Source organism: Mytilus trossulus, chromosome 4 (assembly GCF_036588685.1).
Source record: "Mytilus trossulus isolate FHL-02 chromosome 4, PNRI_Mtr1.1.1.hap1, whole genome shotgun sequence".
NCBI classification, from domain to species: domain Eukaryota; kingdom Metazoa; phylum Mollusca; class Bivalvia; order Mytilida; family Mytilidae; genus Mytilus; species Mytilus trossulus.
Window position 1 is genome coordinate 66,115,656 of NC_086376.1, and position 19,445 is coordinate 66,135,100.

The following is a 19,445-nucleotide window of genomic DNA, read 5'->3' on the forward strand; positions in this document are numbered from 1 at the left end:
CTTAATGTGGTCATTTTTTTATAAATTTCCTGTTTACAAAAACTTTACATTTTTTGAAATTTTCTTATCCCAGACATAGATTACATTAGCCGTATTTTGCGCAATTTTTTGTAATTTTGGACCCTCAATGCTCTTCAGATTTGTACTTGTTTACTTTTCAAATATTCTGATATGAGCGTCACTGATGAGTCTTGAGTAGACAGAACGCTCGTCTGGCGTAATAAATTATAATCCTGGTACCTTTGATAACTATACATGTTTTGACATTATATTGACTTATTCCTTGACAACAAATGTAACTTTGAAGATAAAACTATGAGGTTCATAGATGTTTTGAAGAGATATAAGTAGTCAAATGACAAACACCTCTGCATATTATTGTGTTCATGGTGCTCGGTATTTTGGTCTCTATGTTGTATTTTGAGTGAAGCTGTTTGTCTGTTTCTTTCTTTCTTTTAACAATAGCTTTGTCTGTTTATTTTCAATTTATGAGTTTGAATGCTCTTTTTGTATCCTTCGTCTCTCTTATTCTGATTACAAGTAAAAAAAGGTAGCAAATTATTGTATCAGAGGTCGGTACTAGCAAAATAGAAATAAGACACGAAAACCAAAAAGGAATTTTAACCTTTACTTCAAACACAATTTTGGTGAACTATGTTTTTTCATTCTTTTTCTAAATAAATATAAGAAAATTGCAAGAATTAATCATCTTCAGGCGTTCACAACTTGATTATATGTTTAAAACCTTGAAAGTCTGAATATTAGTAGAACCTCATTTTTGGCTTAATTTAGGTAGATATATTCAAATTATCAAACTCCAATGAAAATACAAAACGGAAACTGTCATATCCAATGGCAAAATCAAGAGACTCGTCACATTACAGTGACTTCACTGTTAGTGTTGCAATCCACCAATTGCAACTCATTCAAAATTTTGACCAAATTGCAATTAGTTTTATTAAACCAAATTGTTCAACTGGTCAGAATTTGAACAACTTGTTCAGTCTAAATGTGAAAGTGCAAGATGATAATATAAAACATACTTACAATCCTATATGACTTTAACTCCACTTTAATGATGTTATGACAAAATTAGTTTATCAGTTTGTATAGGTATATTATAGGCATTACCATGATAAAGGTGAACTTGTTATTTTGAATTGCTATAAAAATGTCCAAACTAAGCTTTCATATAGTTTTTTCGAAAAGTATTTTAAATTCATAAAAACCAGATATCATTTTAGATAAAACATCATATATTCAGGAAAATATTTGTGAAATAAAAATACGCTATTTATAAGTTTCCTCAATGCTCTTCAACTTTGTATTTGTTTGGCATATTAACTGTTTTGATCTGAGCGTCACTGATGAGTCTTATGTAGACGAAACGCGCGTCTGGCGTATTAAATTATAATCCTGGTACCTTTGATAACTATTTACACCACTGGGTCGATGCCACTGCTGGTGGACGTTTCGTCCCCGAGGGTATCACCAGCCCAGTAGTCAGCACTTCGGTGTTGACATGAATATCAATTATATGGTCATTTCTATAAATTTTCTGTTTACAAAACTTTAAATTTTTCGAAAAAACTAAGGATTTTCTTACGTCCAGGAGTAGATTACCTTTGCCGTATTTGGCACAACTTTTAGGAATTTTTGGGTCCTCAATGCTCTTCAACTTTGTATTTGTTTGGCATATTAACTGTTTTGATCTGAGCGTCACTGATGAGTCTTATGTAGACGAAACGCGCGTCTGGCGTATTAAATTATAATCCTGGTACCTTTGATAACTATTCCATGGGGAGATAACCTAAATTATTACTCTTTTGAATAAAGACTTTTTGAAAGAAAAAAATATTGTCTCCCCATGGAAACTTCCTACAAACATATTGCAATTTTACACATATTTTACTGAATATGAAATGTTTTAATTCACATAATGTCTGATTCTTATGAATATAAAAGACTTTTCTAAAGAAAAACTATATGAAAGCTTAGTTGCCAATGAGACAACTATCCACAAAAGACCAAAATGGCACAAACATTAACAACTATAGGTCACCGTACGGCCTTCAACAATGATCAAAGCCCAACCGCATATGACTGCTGTGCCCCTATTTTGACAATTTTACCTATTATGTCTGTTTTGTTCATGCATCTTTGTAAACATAAAGCAATTTGATGGGACTGTCATACAAGTGAGAGGTTTAGCGCTATGAAACCAGGTACAACCCACCATTTCTAAATTTGAAAATGCCTGTACTAAGTCAGGATATGACAGTTGATGGCCATTAGTTTGTGTTTTTATATTCATTTATATTTTTTATCACTTGATTTTGCCATTTGATTATGAACTTTACCTCGGAGTTCAGTATTTAAGTGATTTTACTTTTTTTGTATGTGTGTGAGTTTGTCTGCATTTTATGTTTTATACTTTTATATTCTTTGATTTGCTTATCATTTGCTATCTATGAAAAAAAAGATGTGGTATGATTGCCAATGAGACAACTGTTCACAAGAGACCAAAATGACACATATATTTAAAATTATAGCCTACATCAATGAACAAAGCCCATACTGCATAGTCAGCTATAAAAGGCTCTGAATTGACAATGTTAAACAATTCAAAGGAGAAATTTAACGGCCTGATTTATATAAAGAAATGAACGGAACATCAAATATGTAACACATAAACAATTGCAAACGACAACCAATGAATTACAGGCTGCTGACATGGGACAGGCACATACATACATAACTTGGCGGGGTAAAATATGTTAGAGGGATATATAACTTGTTGTGTTTGACAACAGTACGTATTCAATGCATGATATGCTTTTTTAAAAGTGTGTTGTATCTATCATACGCTATGGCTTTTATAGGCTCTACAGTAGTGCTTTCATGTATTGGTAAAAATATATATCTTTGTCTTTAAATAAATCTGTTAAGCTTTATGACAGTAAGTAGTTTAAGTATCATGCAAACTATGACATTGTGACAGACTAAACAACTTAAGTTTAAAGCAGTGCATATTATCACCAGTCTAAGAAGCTCTGATAGAACCCCATATTTATATTACCAACAGGGCGCGAGGATTAAAAGTAAGACGAAAAACTAATACAAAATTGCTCTTTTTTACCAAATTTTCTAGTTTGTTTATCACATCAAAACAGTTGTGATGATAATGGTATTTTCCAAACACCCAACACATTATCTTGTTATCAAGAAATTATATTCAATCTAGATATTAGACTTGAACTCACTTTGAATGCGTTTTAAATTCAAATTTAACCAGAGATAAAAACCTATATTACCTATGCAGTTGCATAAGTTGGTGATAGATATTTTAATGTTTTGCACGCAAGATTAAGGAATAAATGCAGTGGGTTAAACATGGGTGTTTCATGTAAATATTAAAACCGACACATTGTGTCGACGTAGATATTTACAAAAAAATACTTTAAAAGGCTTTTCTACCTCAGGAAAGATTACCTTAAGTGTATTTAGCAAAACTTTAAGGAAATTTTGGTTCTCACAGCTCTTCAACTTCGTAACTTATTTGGCTTTTTTTTTAACTTGTTGTTATTCGAGTCTCACTGATGAGTCTTTTGTAGAAGAAACGCGCGTCTGACGCAAATAAACATTTCAGTCTTGGTTTGTTGAAGAGTTTATATGCTAGCAAGGAAACTATTAAACAAAGAGTTCCAAATGGTGATGCCAAAACGGACGTGTTCAAGAGTAGGTTAAGAGTTATTTCACAGATTTGAGTGGATATACTCTTCAGTGCATTTGTTGTTGGAACCAGTGTGGTAGTAGTCTATCCCTTTTAAACAGTCATAAATGGATTAAGCAAAAACAGATCATGGTCGCAAACCAAAAACCGAGGTTGAGCACATGAAATATAAAATGAAAACAATGGAACAACCAACAAGGAATTTGGTAGTGAGGTTTCCTTTGTTTATAGAAATCCATTCTTAATGAGACGATGCAGTGGGTATTTAATTAAACATGCGGATTGGTGTAGAAAATTAAAAGGGTTTGATACTACTGTAAGAGGGTGGTAAAGGGTTATTTTCGTGCAACGTGTTTTGCCATTTTTATTTTATGTGCTGCCGTAACAAAAAAAAAGGTTCGTTAATCACCGTGTTTCGTGAAATCGGTAAACAGATCAACGTGCCAGACTTTTGATTTGTTCGTTCATCGTGAAATTGCAATTTTATTTCGCGTTCTTTCGTGCAGATACCCCCTTTACGCCCCTCCTGTAAAATTGTAAAGATTGTAATGGACGATTACCTTAGCCGTATTTGGCACAACTTTTTGGAATTTTGGATCCTCAATGCTCTTCAACTTTGTATTTATTTGGCTTTTTAACTATTTCGATCTGAGCGTCACTGATGAGTCTTATGTAGACGAAACGCGCGTCTGGCATATAAAATTATAATCCTGGTACTTTTGATAACTATTTAGGAATTTATGCTGATTAACATCGTTGGTTTAATATAATTCACCACAACTTGATATGTGTACCTTAGTGATATATTGGTTCCAGTAAGAAAATTATATAGTCGTTTGAACTAGTCATCATTAAAATCTGTATTTTGAAAAATGACACTTGACAAAATTGAAAAATGACCACTTGTCTTCTTAACATTTAATGACAAATAATATTTCCATACAAACATGAAATCATAGCGAAAAAGTATTATAAAAACTTAAAATCACCGTCGATTTATTTAACTTACTTTTAATAAGCCTATGTGTACTTTCATTCGAAATTTTTTAATCAATGATTAGGTATCCTAGTGATAACCGCTAACATGGAAAAATACAATTCGACGACACTTGAATATTTGATTTAAACACAATTCATTTTACTACCAACAAATATTTATATTAGTGTGTTAGATCGACTAAAACATTCTAAACTTAAATCAGAAACATTGTAGATTGGAATAGCAAAAAATAAAAGTACAAGATAAAAAAAATCAAATAAAAATTGTTAAAAGAATGAACAGATCTATTTGCTTTCGTTTATATTTATTACCATTAAATTTTGTTAATTACAAAAAATTTAGTGAAATAAAACCATAATATTGCAATATTATATTTTTTTACAAAAAATAACTAACGTTAAAATAGTTTTAAACTTTTTTTCATTATTTTAAAAGTTTAAACTATGGTGATAATTAGACGGAAACTACATGCTTACTCACCTTAACGGGAGACACAGAATGTGAGTATTAATTTCCAATTGTTCTGCACATATGACTGTGACTCCAACTGAACAAGTATAGGGAATGTGTCAAAAAGACAACAACCCTACCATGCATTTATGTTCATCCTATGATCCATAATAAAACAAAAGAAGTTATTTTTTTTTATAAATTTCTTGAAATCAATTCCATAGTGTACATACCTGCCTCAATAAGGTAACACCTCAATATGCTATGTATAATATGTAGTCCTGTTACACAATGCAATACGGTTCGGATTAAATCAAATCATTATTTGCTTAACTCCCAGTGAGAAATTTTTCAGGCATCTTTTGACGTTGGTAAAAGTTGACTTTGGTGAGAAATTTCCAAAATATTTTCATATTTCACACTAAACGGAAAGCACACGGTGATGACACACGAACACCATAATGTTTTAAATCCCTTTTAAATTTAGATTTATGATAAAAGCATAACACTTGAGAAATCCGAAGGTAGACAAAAGGTAACGAAATTGTGGTTCTGATTTTGACAATGGATTAAGGCCTTTCCTCGGAGTTCAATATTTTTGTGATTTAACTTTTTACTATAGAATTTGCAATTTTTCAAATTGTGAATCTGAAGGTTTTACATTATCAAAACATAAATTAAATAATGAAAATTGACAAAACTATTTACGTTTACAATGTTTAAGGTTTTAAAATTTAATTATTTAGTATTGTAATTTATGACACGTCACTTTTGAATTGAACGAAAATTGGAAGCTGTTCTCTGATATACGAATCGTACCTTGTCCTTCAAGCGAAAACGAATTGCATATAATTTTGACAATTTGATTGTTTTTTAACCATTTTATAATTTGTTGACAATTATGCGACCTATGTAGAAAACCTATTAAAAACGATATTTCACATTCTAAATGTTACGGTAATATTGTACTAAATTGTGAAAACTAAGTGTAATTGGATCATTAGAATACATGTATGTATGTTATATTGTCCCAATCATAAGTAACTGAAAATTTAAATTCCTGAAATAATCGTATTTTCCAGTACATTTGACTTTTTTTCCTTTAACTTAACTTTCAATAGTCCAAATATTTGACCATAAAAACATAGAAGTGAGTACGCTAGCACAGCACTATATATATACGGAGCCCGGATAGGGAGAGAGAGGGATCGGTACGTCGTGTCACGGTGCTTGTACTAACTGTGTACTAAATATTCAGCAAAAAAAGAAAATTATAAAAGCTTATTTGCTAGTTCTACAACATTTATCACTCATGTTTTACACGGACTTTATGAAGATAACAATAAATACATAGATATATCAAGTCACTTAGATATTAAATTACAATCCTAGTTATGACCCCTTCCCCCACCCCCTTTTTCCCATCTATCAATGCATGTACTGCGGTTATACACTACAGCGGAGGACGATGTTCTTTATTGATAGACATTTTTGAATATATATTACGATTATTTTAAAACAAATAACAGTCCAAAAATTGAGAAAACAATCATTTATAAGTATACATGAATGTATTGGTATCAATCCATAGTTTCAATGTAATTTACTAATTACACAGTTGTCATGCCCTCTATCAGGTTCGCGTTTTTTTAGGTATAAAATGTATACTAAAAGCCTATTTTAAGTTATCTAAAGATTTTTTATCCTTGCATCCTTCAGTCAAAACAAGCATGCATGTTTTTGATCATACCATCAAACCCATCTTGCTATACAGCTGTGAGATATGGGGTGCCTTTAATCCTATGTCGTCTAAATATAGAAATGGAATTTTTTCATTTGACCATATTTATTCTAAATTACCTGCTGAAAAACTTCATACTAAATTCTGTAAATTTATTCTTGGAGCTCCAAAAAAAAGCACCAATTTTGCAGTATTAACTGAGTTGGGAAGACTACCAATATATTTTAACATGATTAAAGCAATGACTAAATACTATTACAGATTAGAAAAGTCAGACACTAACTTTCCATTGTTATATAATGCATTTATAGAATCAAAGAAATTGTATGAGTCAAAGAAACCATCATGGTATATGTCATCTGAAAAACTTCTTTCACTGATTAATAATTATCAAATATCCTCAGACATGGCTAAACCAATTGACAACAGAAAACTAAGAATTGCCATGTTAAAAGATTGGGAAAAGAATCTCAAAACTCACTCAGAAGGAAAACTTTGCACATATGTTACGTTTAAAGCAAATTTTGGTTGTGAAAAATATCTTGATATTGTTAAAAAATTTGAAGATAGACGGAGTCTAATAAGATTTCGCATATCTGCTCACCATTTACTTATAGAGAGAGGTAGATATAGTAATACTCCCCGACACAATAGAATATGTAAGAGATGTTGTAGTAATGAGGTCGAAGATGAAACACATTTTCTTTTTAACTGTGATAGTTTATCAGATCAAAGGAAAGACATGATAACAATGATAAATAATTGCTGCAAGAATTTTCAATATCTTGACCCTAAACAAAAACTGATATGGTTAATGAATAATGAAGATGAGAATTTATTATCAGAATTATGCATGTTCATTAAGAAATATGAAAAGTTTTAATGGGATTTATTTCCCTCTACTACTTTATATTTTCTCCATAGTGAGTTCTAGAGCACCGTCCCTTGGTGAATATTGTCCAGTAGCAATGTTAACCCTTGCTATTGTGCATTAGTCATGAGGAGAATCACTATTGGAGTAATCTCATGTATCTGTAGCTAGTTCTGAAGGATCCCCCCTTGATGACCTTTGCATTGTTGTGATGAAGTCCCTCACTACTGTGCACTGGTCATGAGGAGAACTACTGCAGATTGAGATACTATATTCTCGGTTCTATTTTTGCTATTTTTTAGTTTCCGTATTTTAAAATAAACTTAATATCATATCCTTTTAATATTAAATCGGCCTCATTGCACTCAATGTCTCTTACTATAATTATATCCTACATTGCTCAGATTATCAATTTATTATTTGTGTATTACTTATTGTGTATTTCACTAATGTTTATATAATCATTGTATTATGATGTTTTTGTATCTTGCCTGACAAGGGCCCATGATTGGAAAAATAAAATAAAATAATGTCTAATGTCTAATGTATGCTTCAACCCCGTACTCAATACCTGCTTGGATTTTTCTAATATATGTAGGTTTGAAAACTATCTTAATTCACTTTGCCATCATGGGATTGTTTATGTCTATAAATTTACTTATCAAATTTCATTTTCAAATTAAGAAAATTGTAAGAATCCTAAATTTTCCAATCCTAAATATGTTTAATTAATTCATTTTTAATTTTATTTTTTTTAGGTGACGAGATTTTTATTTTTAAGTATTCAAGTGGATGGAAGGAAACATTAGAATTTCTTTGATTTTTCAAGTTCCCACCTTGATGAAAGAAAATAAATTCAACTATCTTTCAAATACAAACAAAAAATCCTTCACTCCATTTCAGCTTCAGATAAATATACTCTTCTCGAAGTCAAGATCTTGTTGAAAGTTAGAATTTGGGATCTTAAAGTCATAATAAACGAGTGAAAAATAATGTTATTCCAACTCTTGAACTAATGCATACAAACGTCATAAACTTACTAGTCTTCTGTGCACGATTTTATCATTTTTTTCGCATAAATTTCGTATAATCGTCATTTTTTTTTCAATCGGTCAGTGTTGTTGTGAAAATATGGCAGGTAATTAAAGTTCGTAGTTTAAATATAAACGATTGTCACCTGTTTGTCAACAATCAACAAAAAGCATGAATATTGAGCATGTATTTAACATGTACTTAAGAATTGAATGCTTCTTTTTGTAAATTTATTGGGGTGTAAAAGCGTTGACCGATGTACATTTTGTATGAAGCGCGGAAGCGCTTCATTCTAAAAATGTACGCACGGTCAACGCTTTTACAACCCTATAAAGTTACAAAAAGAAGCATTCAATACTTATAATTACATTTTGTAGCTATGATCATGAAAACGCGAATTTTATATATTTTATTATTTAATTCACCTGTGCACTTTATTGTTGGAGCACGTGCTATCATGAATGAAAAGTTGTATTGAGCATTGCAACTGCTTACGGAATAACATGTGATGTGCAGTTAGCCAATCAGAATAAAATATTATAATGAAACATACATCTAATGTAATTATAATCAGATAATAGTTTATTTTAAGGACATTCATGCGTATTGCGATCACCGGATTTTTACGAGATGGGTCACACTGAGGTCACTTTGCATACGGAAAATATGTCGGGGAATTGCTCCCTGGAAGGAAGCAATGAAAATAAAGTAAAATTCTTTTAAATATGAACAAATTAAAGAATTTTCTTAAGAAAAAAGTATATGCACATAATGAAAACTATCCATTCAGTTATAAAAAAAAAAGCATATGCATTATTTTTTTTAATTTGAGGTTTCTTAAGACTTTTTAAGAAATGAGCTCGAGCGAAATTATTTTCCCTGTGTCAAAATATTACAATTTTTATTGTATAGGCAGCGCACGGTAGGTTGTCTCTTGAGTATGCATCTCCACGTAAAAAATAGTGTGTTCATTGTATACAGAATTGCTGAAATATTTTGAAAACATTTCATTGCCCCCCCTCCCGATTACAAGTGCAAACTTTTGGGCAATCGTTTTTATATTATAATTTGAGCATTTTCGAATTATACGGATGCTAGCAGATACATGTGGTAAATATACTAGACTAGAAGAAAAATGTCAAAGATAGAGAAACGTGGCGTTAAACATCAGCAATAAATCAAAATCAATACTATATCATAAAGAATATCGACAATCTTTTGTGGAATACGAGATATATCCTTTGTTGTATTGAGAACTATTTCCTCATTATATTTGTCTCAAAATCTCATACATCTTCGCCATATATTAATTCTTTTAAAAAATGATAATTACGCATTTTGTCTCGGTCAAGGATTTTTATAGTAAGTAAATCTTTATATACAGGTGGAGACCGTTAAAAGTTTTGTTCATACATGAAGAGTGTATTTTTTTTTACGGAGATTGAGATATAACTTAAAAACAGATGTACAAATTAATGTTTAATATGCCTACCAAAATAATCCCCCCTCCCAAAAAAAAGAAAGAAAACACAACAAAAAAAATAAAATGACATGACTCGTAAATGTTTGTTTTGTTATTTAGTTCATCCACACAAATGAGGGAAAAGGGGGGGGGGGGGGTCGGGATCGGAACTCCGGGATCGGGTATTTTTAAATACGGGGTTTCGGAATTAATCTTTTCGGGATCTGGGAATTCTTTTTTCGAATTTCGGGATGGCGGGATTTATTTTAAATTAGTTTAAATTCGGGACCTCTGGATTTCATTTTTTAAAGTCCGGGATTTCGAAATCAGGACCCCTCCTATTTTTTTAGTAGGTATATAGTAGTAGTATGATATAGAGATGATCGATATAATCTCGTTTTTGACCTTCAAGTTTTATGGGTGAAATAGAATTGAGAACAGTTCTATTCTATATTTGAGATGCTACTTTCAGGGTACATTTTTTTTTATTCGGTTAATTTTTACCCATATATTATATATAATTTTTATATAGAACAATTTCCTTTGAGGAGACAACTATACGAATCAATACTAGTAAGACAATTCTTTTAAGGATCCACTGAATGTTCTTTTATTAGGATAATATTCCATGTATAACTCTTTAAACCATAAACTATTTATACATGTATCTATTAAAAAGATTTGTGTTCTATTTTTAACATCGAAACTTTCAACAAAATTGCGGACGTAAAAGAAAACACCATAAGAAAAAAACAAACACGTCAGAATACAAAATGTAGCGATGGATTAATGATCGTGAAACATCATTTTTGTTTATTTTTCATTTGTTATAGTCTAAAAACTGTTGTATGAATATTAAATTATTGTTCCGACCGTAAAGAAGGTTAAAAAATTTAAATGTATTATAGTTTAGTGTCATCTATATGACTGACTGACAGCAGCGGATAATTTATGACCAGTATTAATTTATGTGGTTCCTTTCCTTTCCTTTTTGATACTTTGAAAATATTTTTAATTGTTCCGAATGGTGTGATAATTTTTAAAATAGGGGATATCTAGTCTTACCGTACAAGACTAAGTTTAGTATTAATGTCCCAAACTTGCCCCCCATTCTGCTTATTTCCTGCTACACGATGTCTTTTCCCAGTGAATATAGGGTTTTTGTATGGACAGTTTTGACATACTACATCTAGAATACAGGGGCAGATCCAGGATTTTGCAAAGTGGGGCGAAGTTTTTTTAATTCGCCGAGCGGAGCGAGGCGAACAAATTTTGGGACCTTTTTTTGGCTAAAAAACATAAAATAAGTGTAAAATGCACTTTTTAAACGGTTCTTGACGTGGGGCATGTATATTTAATAGTTGCTGTTAAGTGTAAGAGTTGGACATTTTTGATGTTGTATTCTCCCCATACATAAATTGTCTATCATAAAATTATAGTATGGGTCAAAAGCTATGAACTGATATATTTGATGTGGGACTTGTCAGTAAAAAATTGACATGGACAATTCTCGCTTGTTGTATGTTAAGTTAGCATAAACTCACAGATTTCTTGTTGTAAACAAGATACACGCCGCGCTATTCGATGAATTTTACAATACGAGCGACACGAGTTAAAAAAGACAAACAAGCAATTTTTATACAAATGTTTGGTTGATATGTTTTACCCAACACAATTGAAAATTAACCAAAGTCTATTAATGAGTCTGAAACGACAACGAATTTGTGAATGACGGTCGACAAATGGAGACATAAAGACCACACCAGCAGGCAGGTTGCAGTCTGATCTTGATAAAAGTATTCGATATATCAGTTCATGCAAACCCCCGTCCCGAAAAAAAGTACGCCCGTTTTTTATTTATTATGTTCATTTAATGCTATATTATTCTGTTGGAAATTTTCGTTTCTATTAGCCAAAAAGTGCACAAGATTATTGTTTTCAATCTAAATACGGCCAGACTCTCAGATCTCAGACTGCCTCCTCAAACAATGGCTCGAACCTTGCACTTTAAATCTATCCAGAGCTTATACTGACTGGGGATAATTATTCAGCTATGTTATTTTAAGATAGGCGCGGGCGTTTGGGGTTAAACATAATTTCGTAGGTAAATAATATTAATGTGGAACTTTTTTCATGAGATTATAATAGAGTATAACTTTTTTGGGTTGAATTGTGAAATAGAAGTCAATACGTTCTTGCTCACTCCTTTGTCGCTTTGAAGGTGTCATGATTTTTCATGCTCAGAATTGCAAATGTGTTCCTGTAATTTGAATTTCAAAATGACTGAGTGACGTTTTTTCGACGAACTGGTCAACTCAACCATACCGAATCACTCTACTGTGATGCGACTGCCATATAAGTTAGAGGTTTGGCACTATAAAACCAGGTTCAATCCATCATTTTCTACATTTGAAAATGCCTGTACCAAGTCAGGAATATGACAGTTGTTGTCCATTCGTTTGATGTGTTTTATCATTTGAATTTGCCATTTGATTAGGGACTTTCCGTTTTGAACTTTCCTCGGAGTTCAGTATTTTGTAGTTTTACTTTTGAAATAATCAGTAAATACTGGCGAAAAAAAAATCTGTATATGAAAAGAAATGTCTCATAAAAATTAAATACACGGGAAATGGCAAAGTTTACGAAGTATAGTCTAAGTCCAAGCAAAAAGGGGGGGCGTACGCCCTCATGTCCCCCTCTGTATCCGCCACTACACGCAGTTACTGACAGCTTGTTCAAAGCCAATAACAAATAATAAAAAAATCAAGCATCTAAGACTAAATTCTTACCAAGATTTCTGTAAATCAGTGTTGATTGAGACCCACTGGAAAGAAATGCACCACTATTATTCTGTGTAACAGATTGTCATTGTTGCGTCAACCAGATTGATTTCTTGTTTTACTTCATTTGAATTTTAAAAGTGTAAGAAAAATTGATTTCTTGTCCAAAAATACCGTGTGTTGCACTTATAAACCTTTCTTCTTGTTTTTAAAGCATGCTAAATGTTTATAATTACATGATTGTGTAAATTTACATTCAAACATTAGATGAATTGCATTTATTTCAAACGTTCCAGAAAACATGCTCATATTCGAATAAGCTGACAATAATTCAAGTGAAACAGGGATGGGGATATACAAAGTACTGTAAAAGAAAAGTTAGAGTATCTATACTAATAAACGAGAAGACCTAATTTTGTGTGTCGCTTCTCTTCCTTCTACAATGAATTAATCATCATGCCCCTGTGTTCTATATAGGTATAGTCGCATTTGTCATCTTTTCTTATGATTATTCAGTTTGTGTTATTTTGGGAGGAAAACGAAAATAAAGGTGTCAAACCACCAATTAAAAATCCCTATCTGTTCAACCGAATCTTGCAATTTTCACAGCTATCTAAATATTTTACCTTAAGTTTAACTTCAAGGAAACCAGGTATATCCTGAATTGTACATGTATCACCTTTCTACATGCCAATTTTCAACCAATGTTTAAAGTCTTATATGAAATTTCTGATCTTGAAAACACAGGTACTACCAAAATAACTCCCTGTTTTCTGGAAATCTTAAATTAGTGTACTATGAAGCGCATTAATCCTGAATTTTTAACGCAAACTCATAGACAAGTGAATTTTGACTCAAAATGGTCTAAATATATTTCCCTTTCACCAGAAGTTTCATTTCTGCATATTTGTTGGTTAGTTTAAGTAAACAATGACATAAAAAGTACTATTTTGTGTCAGAGTTCAATATACTGTCGAGACCGCACTGTTTTTCCTCATCACAATTATGTAGAAATAGTGGTGAGCAACAGTGATCAACAGTTTTCACACTTGTTTTAACTGGTCGGCAGATATCCAAACTCAGACACCTGATTTTCGTTTTGAAGATGACTGTTTTCATATTCATTTTCAAAATCCTGTAGCATTTCTTCAATTTTAGCAAACAAGTTCATTCTCCTAGAAGATACATACTTTCCGTCAGATTTACCGTTGTCCCATTGAAAAGTCGCCGGTTGAAATTTTAACATTGCAAAATCTGGTCAAAGGGACGTAATTCGTACAAAACGTCGCAATATTTCGCGGAATCCGCTAGACGGCGTTCATTTACTGTTACTTGACCTTAATAAAGGAATCCAAAGAGCAAAAAATATATATATAGGTCATCGTGCTTGTTTTCGAGATATGAGCCATTGAAATTTTAGAGGGAAAATATTTTCTCTTGACTTTTCATAGCTTTATCATTGACAAGTTAAAGTTCTCAAAAACTGTTAAAAAGTAATTAAAATTTTATAAGACTTTAATTTACAGATTATCGGTTTATCATTATACATGTTAAAGAATTTCAAAAAGAAAATTGGGGGTCACCGGGCAAATTTTTTCAAGGCATTCAAATGGATAAAACCAGAGGATTCTGAAAATCTGACAAAAATCCCAAACCTGACAAGCCAGCTTCCTTAACAGCTGTATACGTGATATATCTGTAATTTTCCGAATTTTTGATCGATAGTGAACCGTGTCAGTATTTTTCTTTAATTTTTGTTCGTGTAGCCGTCCATCTCAGTGTTATTCAGTTTTTGTACGAGAACACATATAACAATATTCAAATTTAGGGGCGCAATTAAGCAGAGGAAGTTCCCTTTTTTGGGGGAATCTTTTATGATATCGGAAATTCGTTACCGGCTGAATCAGCTGTTGGATCATTTTTGTGATTGTCTCCCGATCTTACGAGAGTATTATGTTCAATACGTTAGTAGATAAACACTCCCATTCGTTGTAGCAAGAACTTTCTATACTAAGTATATACTATTATAGAAAGTCCCTGGTTGTAGTTATATACAAAATGTACATGTCTGTTCAGCTTTCAATAATATTGAAATTCAAGGTCCTCGATAAAAAAAAATCTTGCGTTCTATGATCTTGCTTTACGATATGTATTTTTTAACTTACCAGTTTGATTTCTAACAAATTTTTTTTTAAATACAGATAATAATTGTTTGCATAAAAATTGCTTCCAGGATCCAGCAATACTGATATTTCTTTAAGTAAGGAAATCGAAGGAAAACGGGTAATTTTTAGCCACTTATTTTATTGAGAAAAAAATCAGCGGTCACTTTATTAAATGTATTTAATGTTAATAATTATAGGTCAAAGTACGGCCTTCAAGACGGAGCCTTGGCTCACCCCGAACAGCAATCTCAGCTTTAGTTGTTCTTGCTTAAAAATTGCTTCCAGGCTCAAATAATACTAATAAATATAATAATAGAACCCGTCCACGTCCACTTGTATTTTAGTCCATCTGATGAATTTTAGTCCATCTGATGAGTTAAGCCTTTTTCAACTGATTTTTATAGTTCGTTCATATGTTGTTATGTTTGACACTGTCCCAGGTTAAAAGGGGGGATCCCGCTATCATGCTTAAACCCGCCAAATGTATGTATGTGCCTGTCCCATGTCGCCCTGTAATTCAGGGGTTGTCGTTGCATATTTGTTTTTTGTTCAATTTTTACATAAATCAGGTCGTTAGTTTTCTCGTTTGAAATGTTTTACATTGTCATTTTGGGGCCTTTTATAGATGACTATGCGGTATGGGCTTTGCTTATTGCTGAAGGACGTACGGTGACCTATAACTGTTAATTTCTTTGTTATTTTTTGGTCTCTTATGGAGAGTTGTCTCATTGGCAATCACACCACATCTTTTATCTATTTTATGCTTTCCTAATGTCCTGATGACTATTTTTTGGATGATACAATAACAAATGCACCGCATAGCGTTATAAAATATGAAATAAAAATATGCATATACTTTTTACATTTCCATAATTGATTGTTGTTTTGCCAGTGGGTTTCTTCTTGACAAAAAAACAACATAGACACGCACATGAAACTTTCACAATGCTTAACACATTTTATACCTGTTCATAAATAACATTCAAAGATACTTATAATTTCTAGTAAAAAAGTCCCAATGAATGTAACTGGTTTTTTTTTGTATGACTTCATCATTCTTCAACAATAGCAAAAACAGACCGTGCATGAAAAAAACAACCTCCGCCAGTCAATTTTCTAATAAAATCAAAGCAAAAAATTTCACAAAACTAGATTGGACACTTATCATGCTTACCTCACTAAACCTCATTACTATACTAACAAAAAAATTGATAATTATTTCAAAATACGATGGTATGAATGTTCTTCCTGGTTTTGAAAGAACGATTCTTTTTATAGACATGAACGCGGCTGTCAAAGAGAGCACCCCTTTTCCATTATTATCGTAAGTCTACGTTACGTTTACGTTACGTTTGCGATCACCTTTGTGAAACACTCGCAGGTAAAATCGTAAACGTAAGTCGTACGAATCTTTGTGAAACGATAGCCAGGACTACAATTTTATATTTACGTCAGACGTGCGTTTACTGCGAGTACTCTAGAATCGTACTTTCTTGTTAATTTTACCTGTTGATACTATTTGTAATGCTTTCTTTGAAATGTTAACTTGTATCTGGTCTATATACCAGCTTCAATTGTTTGAAATTACTGTACATTTTCACTCCTTCGTACTATGAACATCAAATGTATTTCCTTTCTCCTTGTATACTGTATATACATCACGCTTCCGGCACCTGTACGTGAAGAACGCAAAGTTTGATCAAGACCCAATTTTATAGTTGTATTGTTGATATTCACCACCACAGGTACCAAGTTTTAGTATAGTTTTATTGATATACAAGAAATTTCTTGGTATTTATAAAAGTTGACAGAAAAAAGAAGAAGTAAACTTAAAAACAAAATTATTTTCATTTACCTGTGTACCTAACCGTGGCGTATTTTATTTTCAAAGTTGATGTTTTTCTGAAATTTTTTAGCAGTTCACCGCGGTATACTCCTTTAACTTTAATTGTTCATCCCTCATTTTTATTAACTTTGTATTTACATTGTATCATAGATCAAATTAATTTGTCAGTGTATGTTCATTTGTGTGACTAAGTTTTTTTGTTTTTGGTTGAGTTAAGCCATTCCACAATTGATATTTTATAGTGTGTCTTTCTATGTTGTGATGTTAAACTATTGTTTCAGATAAGGAAGAAGGTTTTGTACCATTAAAATTTTTAATCCCGCTGCAATTATTTGCAATTGTCCTATATCAGGAATCTGATGTTCAGTAGTTGTCACTTGTTGATGTGGCTAATAAGTGTTTCTCGTTTCCCATTTTTTTTTTATAAAGATAGGTTTTACAGTTTGAATGGTTTTACACTAGTATTGTTTGGGGCATTTTATATCTTGCTGTTCGATGGGAGCAAAGGCTACGTGGTGCAGACCGTACCTTGAAATATAATGAATTACTTTTGTAAATTGTGACTTGGATCAAAGATTTGTGTAATAAGACTTGGATGGAGAGTTGTCTCATTGGCACTCATACCACATCTTCATATGTTTGTCTATAAGGTGCACACATAATTAAACGTAAGACCTAATCGACTTTTTACAAGCGATATACAGTAAAAGAGTATTAGGTCCTTCTAGTGACTTGTATAGCTGAGTACATATGTTTAGAAACTTGGCGGAAAATGTTTGAAGATTGGACGAGGAAATAAAAAAGTACTTATATTTACACTTTTTTCTTTTATATCTATTATATTAGAACAGCCTAGAACAATATTCACAGTAAATGTGATATTAAAAACAAAACGCCTAGCTCTTTTTCTAATATCGATAATCTAGTAATAGTGTAGTTTTTACACAAGAACTCCCTCTAAATGTATTTGAAATTCAAATTTAAACAGAGATATTATATGATCATAATACCGGTGCAGATGCATGAGTCGGCGATAGCTATTTAAATGTTTTGCACGCAAGATTAAGAAATAAATGCAGAGGAATAAACATGGGTTTGTATTATGTAAACATAAAAACCAACGCAATGTGTACGTGTTGATGTTTATATGAGAATACTGTGAAAGAGGTATGAGGCCCAGTTGTTGTTCTCACTTTGTGTTTTAAAAGGTGCAATATTGATAGTTTAACACGGAAACTAAAAAGACAACGCAAAATCAATATTTTCTTTTTCGCTTTTTTTACAATAGAAACCATCAGTAGTTTAGTTATTTGAAATTTTAGGTCAACCAATTCGTTACAATGCAATTGTCTAATATTGCCGATTTTAGTACCCTAATTCACTGTTGAACCACAACCCTGTCTATGAAGTCATTATTGTGTAATTTGCACGAGCTTTATGCATTAACTGAGAAGTGTGAACACCATACAATTGAGAAGACGATATGGTAGCCAGTGCTTCGGTACTGGCATGAAAATACGGATTTTTTGTGTTATTTGCTGTTACAAAATGTTATTATAAATTAAGGAATGTATCTCCCTCATGCAAAGCTCTGATTTCTTTTACGGATTTGGCTATACTTTTTGGACCTTTTGGATTATAGCTCTTCATCTTTTATATAAGCTTTGGATTTCAAATATTTTCGACACGATTATCACTAAAGAGACATGTATTGTCTAAATGCGGCTAAGAAATGGAAGTGACAATTGGAAAGTTGATATCATCACAATTGTCGTACATTCTAGATTGAAGCCGTCCATCTGTGTCAATATCGAGGGAAAAATATTATTTAAAGCAGGCTGCATTCTTTGGGATGAACTTTCTCTAGTTCACATGGGTTTATGAGATGAACAAATTCATTAAAATATTGGTTCTATGATTGACAGGAAATTATCAATATAACTGTAATTGAAATGATGGAGGTTTGCATGTTGCTTTTCTGTTTAATTTGAGAAGGTTCTGGATGGAACACTGTCTGAAAATATCAATCCACCAAACTCTACACATAATTATGTTGTCAATTAAAAAAAGGTTTAGGATTTTGAATACTGGTTTATCATGTTCGGTGTACTTGTGGTTGGAGTAAGATTTGTCTCAACACAAAACAGGAATGTATATCTACGTTTCGTATTATTTTATAAAAAGCTCTATTGAAGAAGACGATGCAGTGAATATGTTTATCAAGCCTAGGGACTGAATAGAATAGAACAATTAAAGAGTGTGGAGAAGATTTTTAAAATTTTGGAATCCATGCACATCAAATTTGAATTCGATATTAGAATGAGCTTCATCCCAACTTGATATTAAAAGTAAAATAACAAACAAA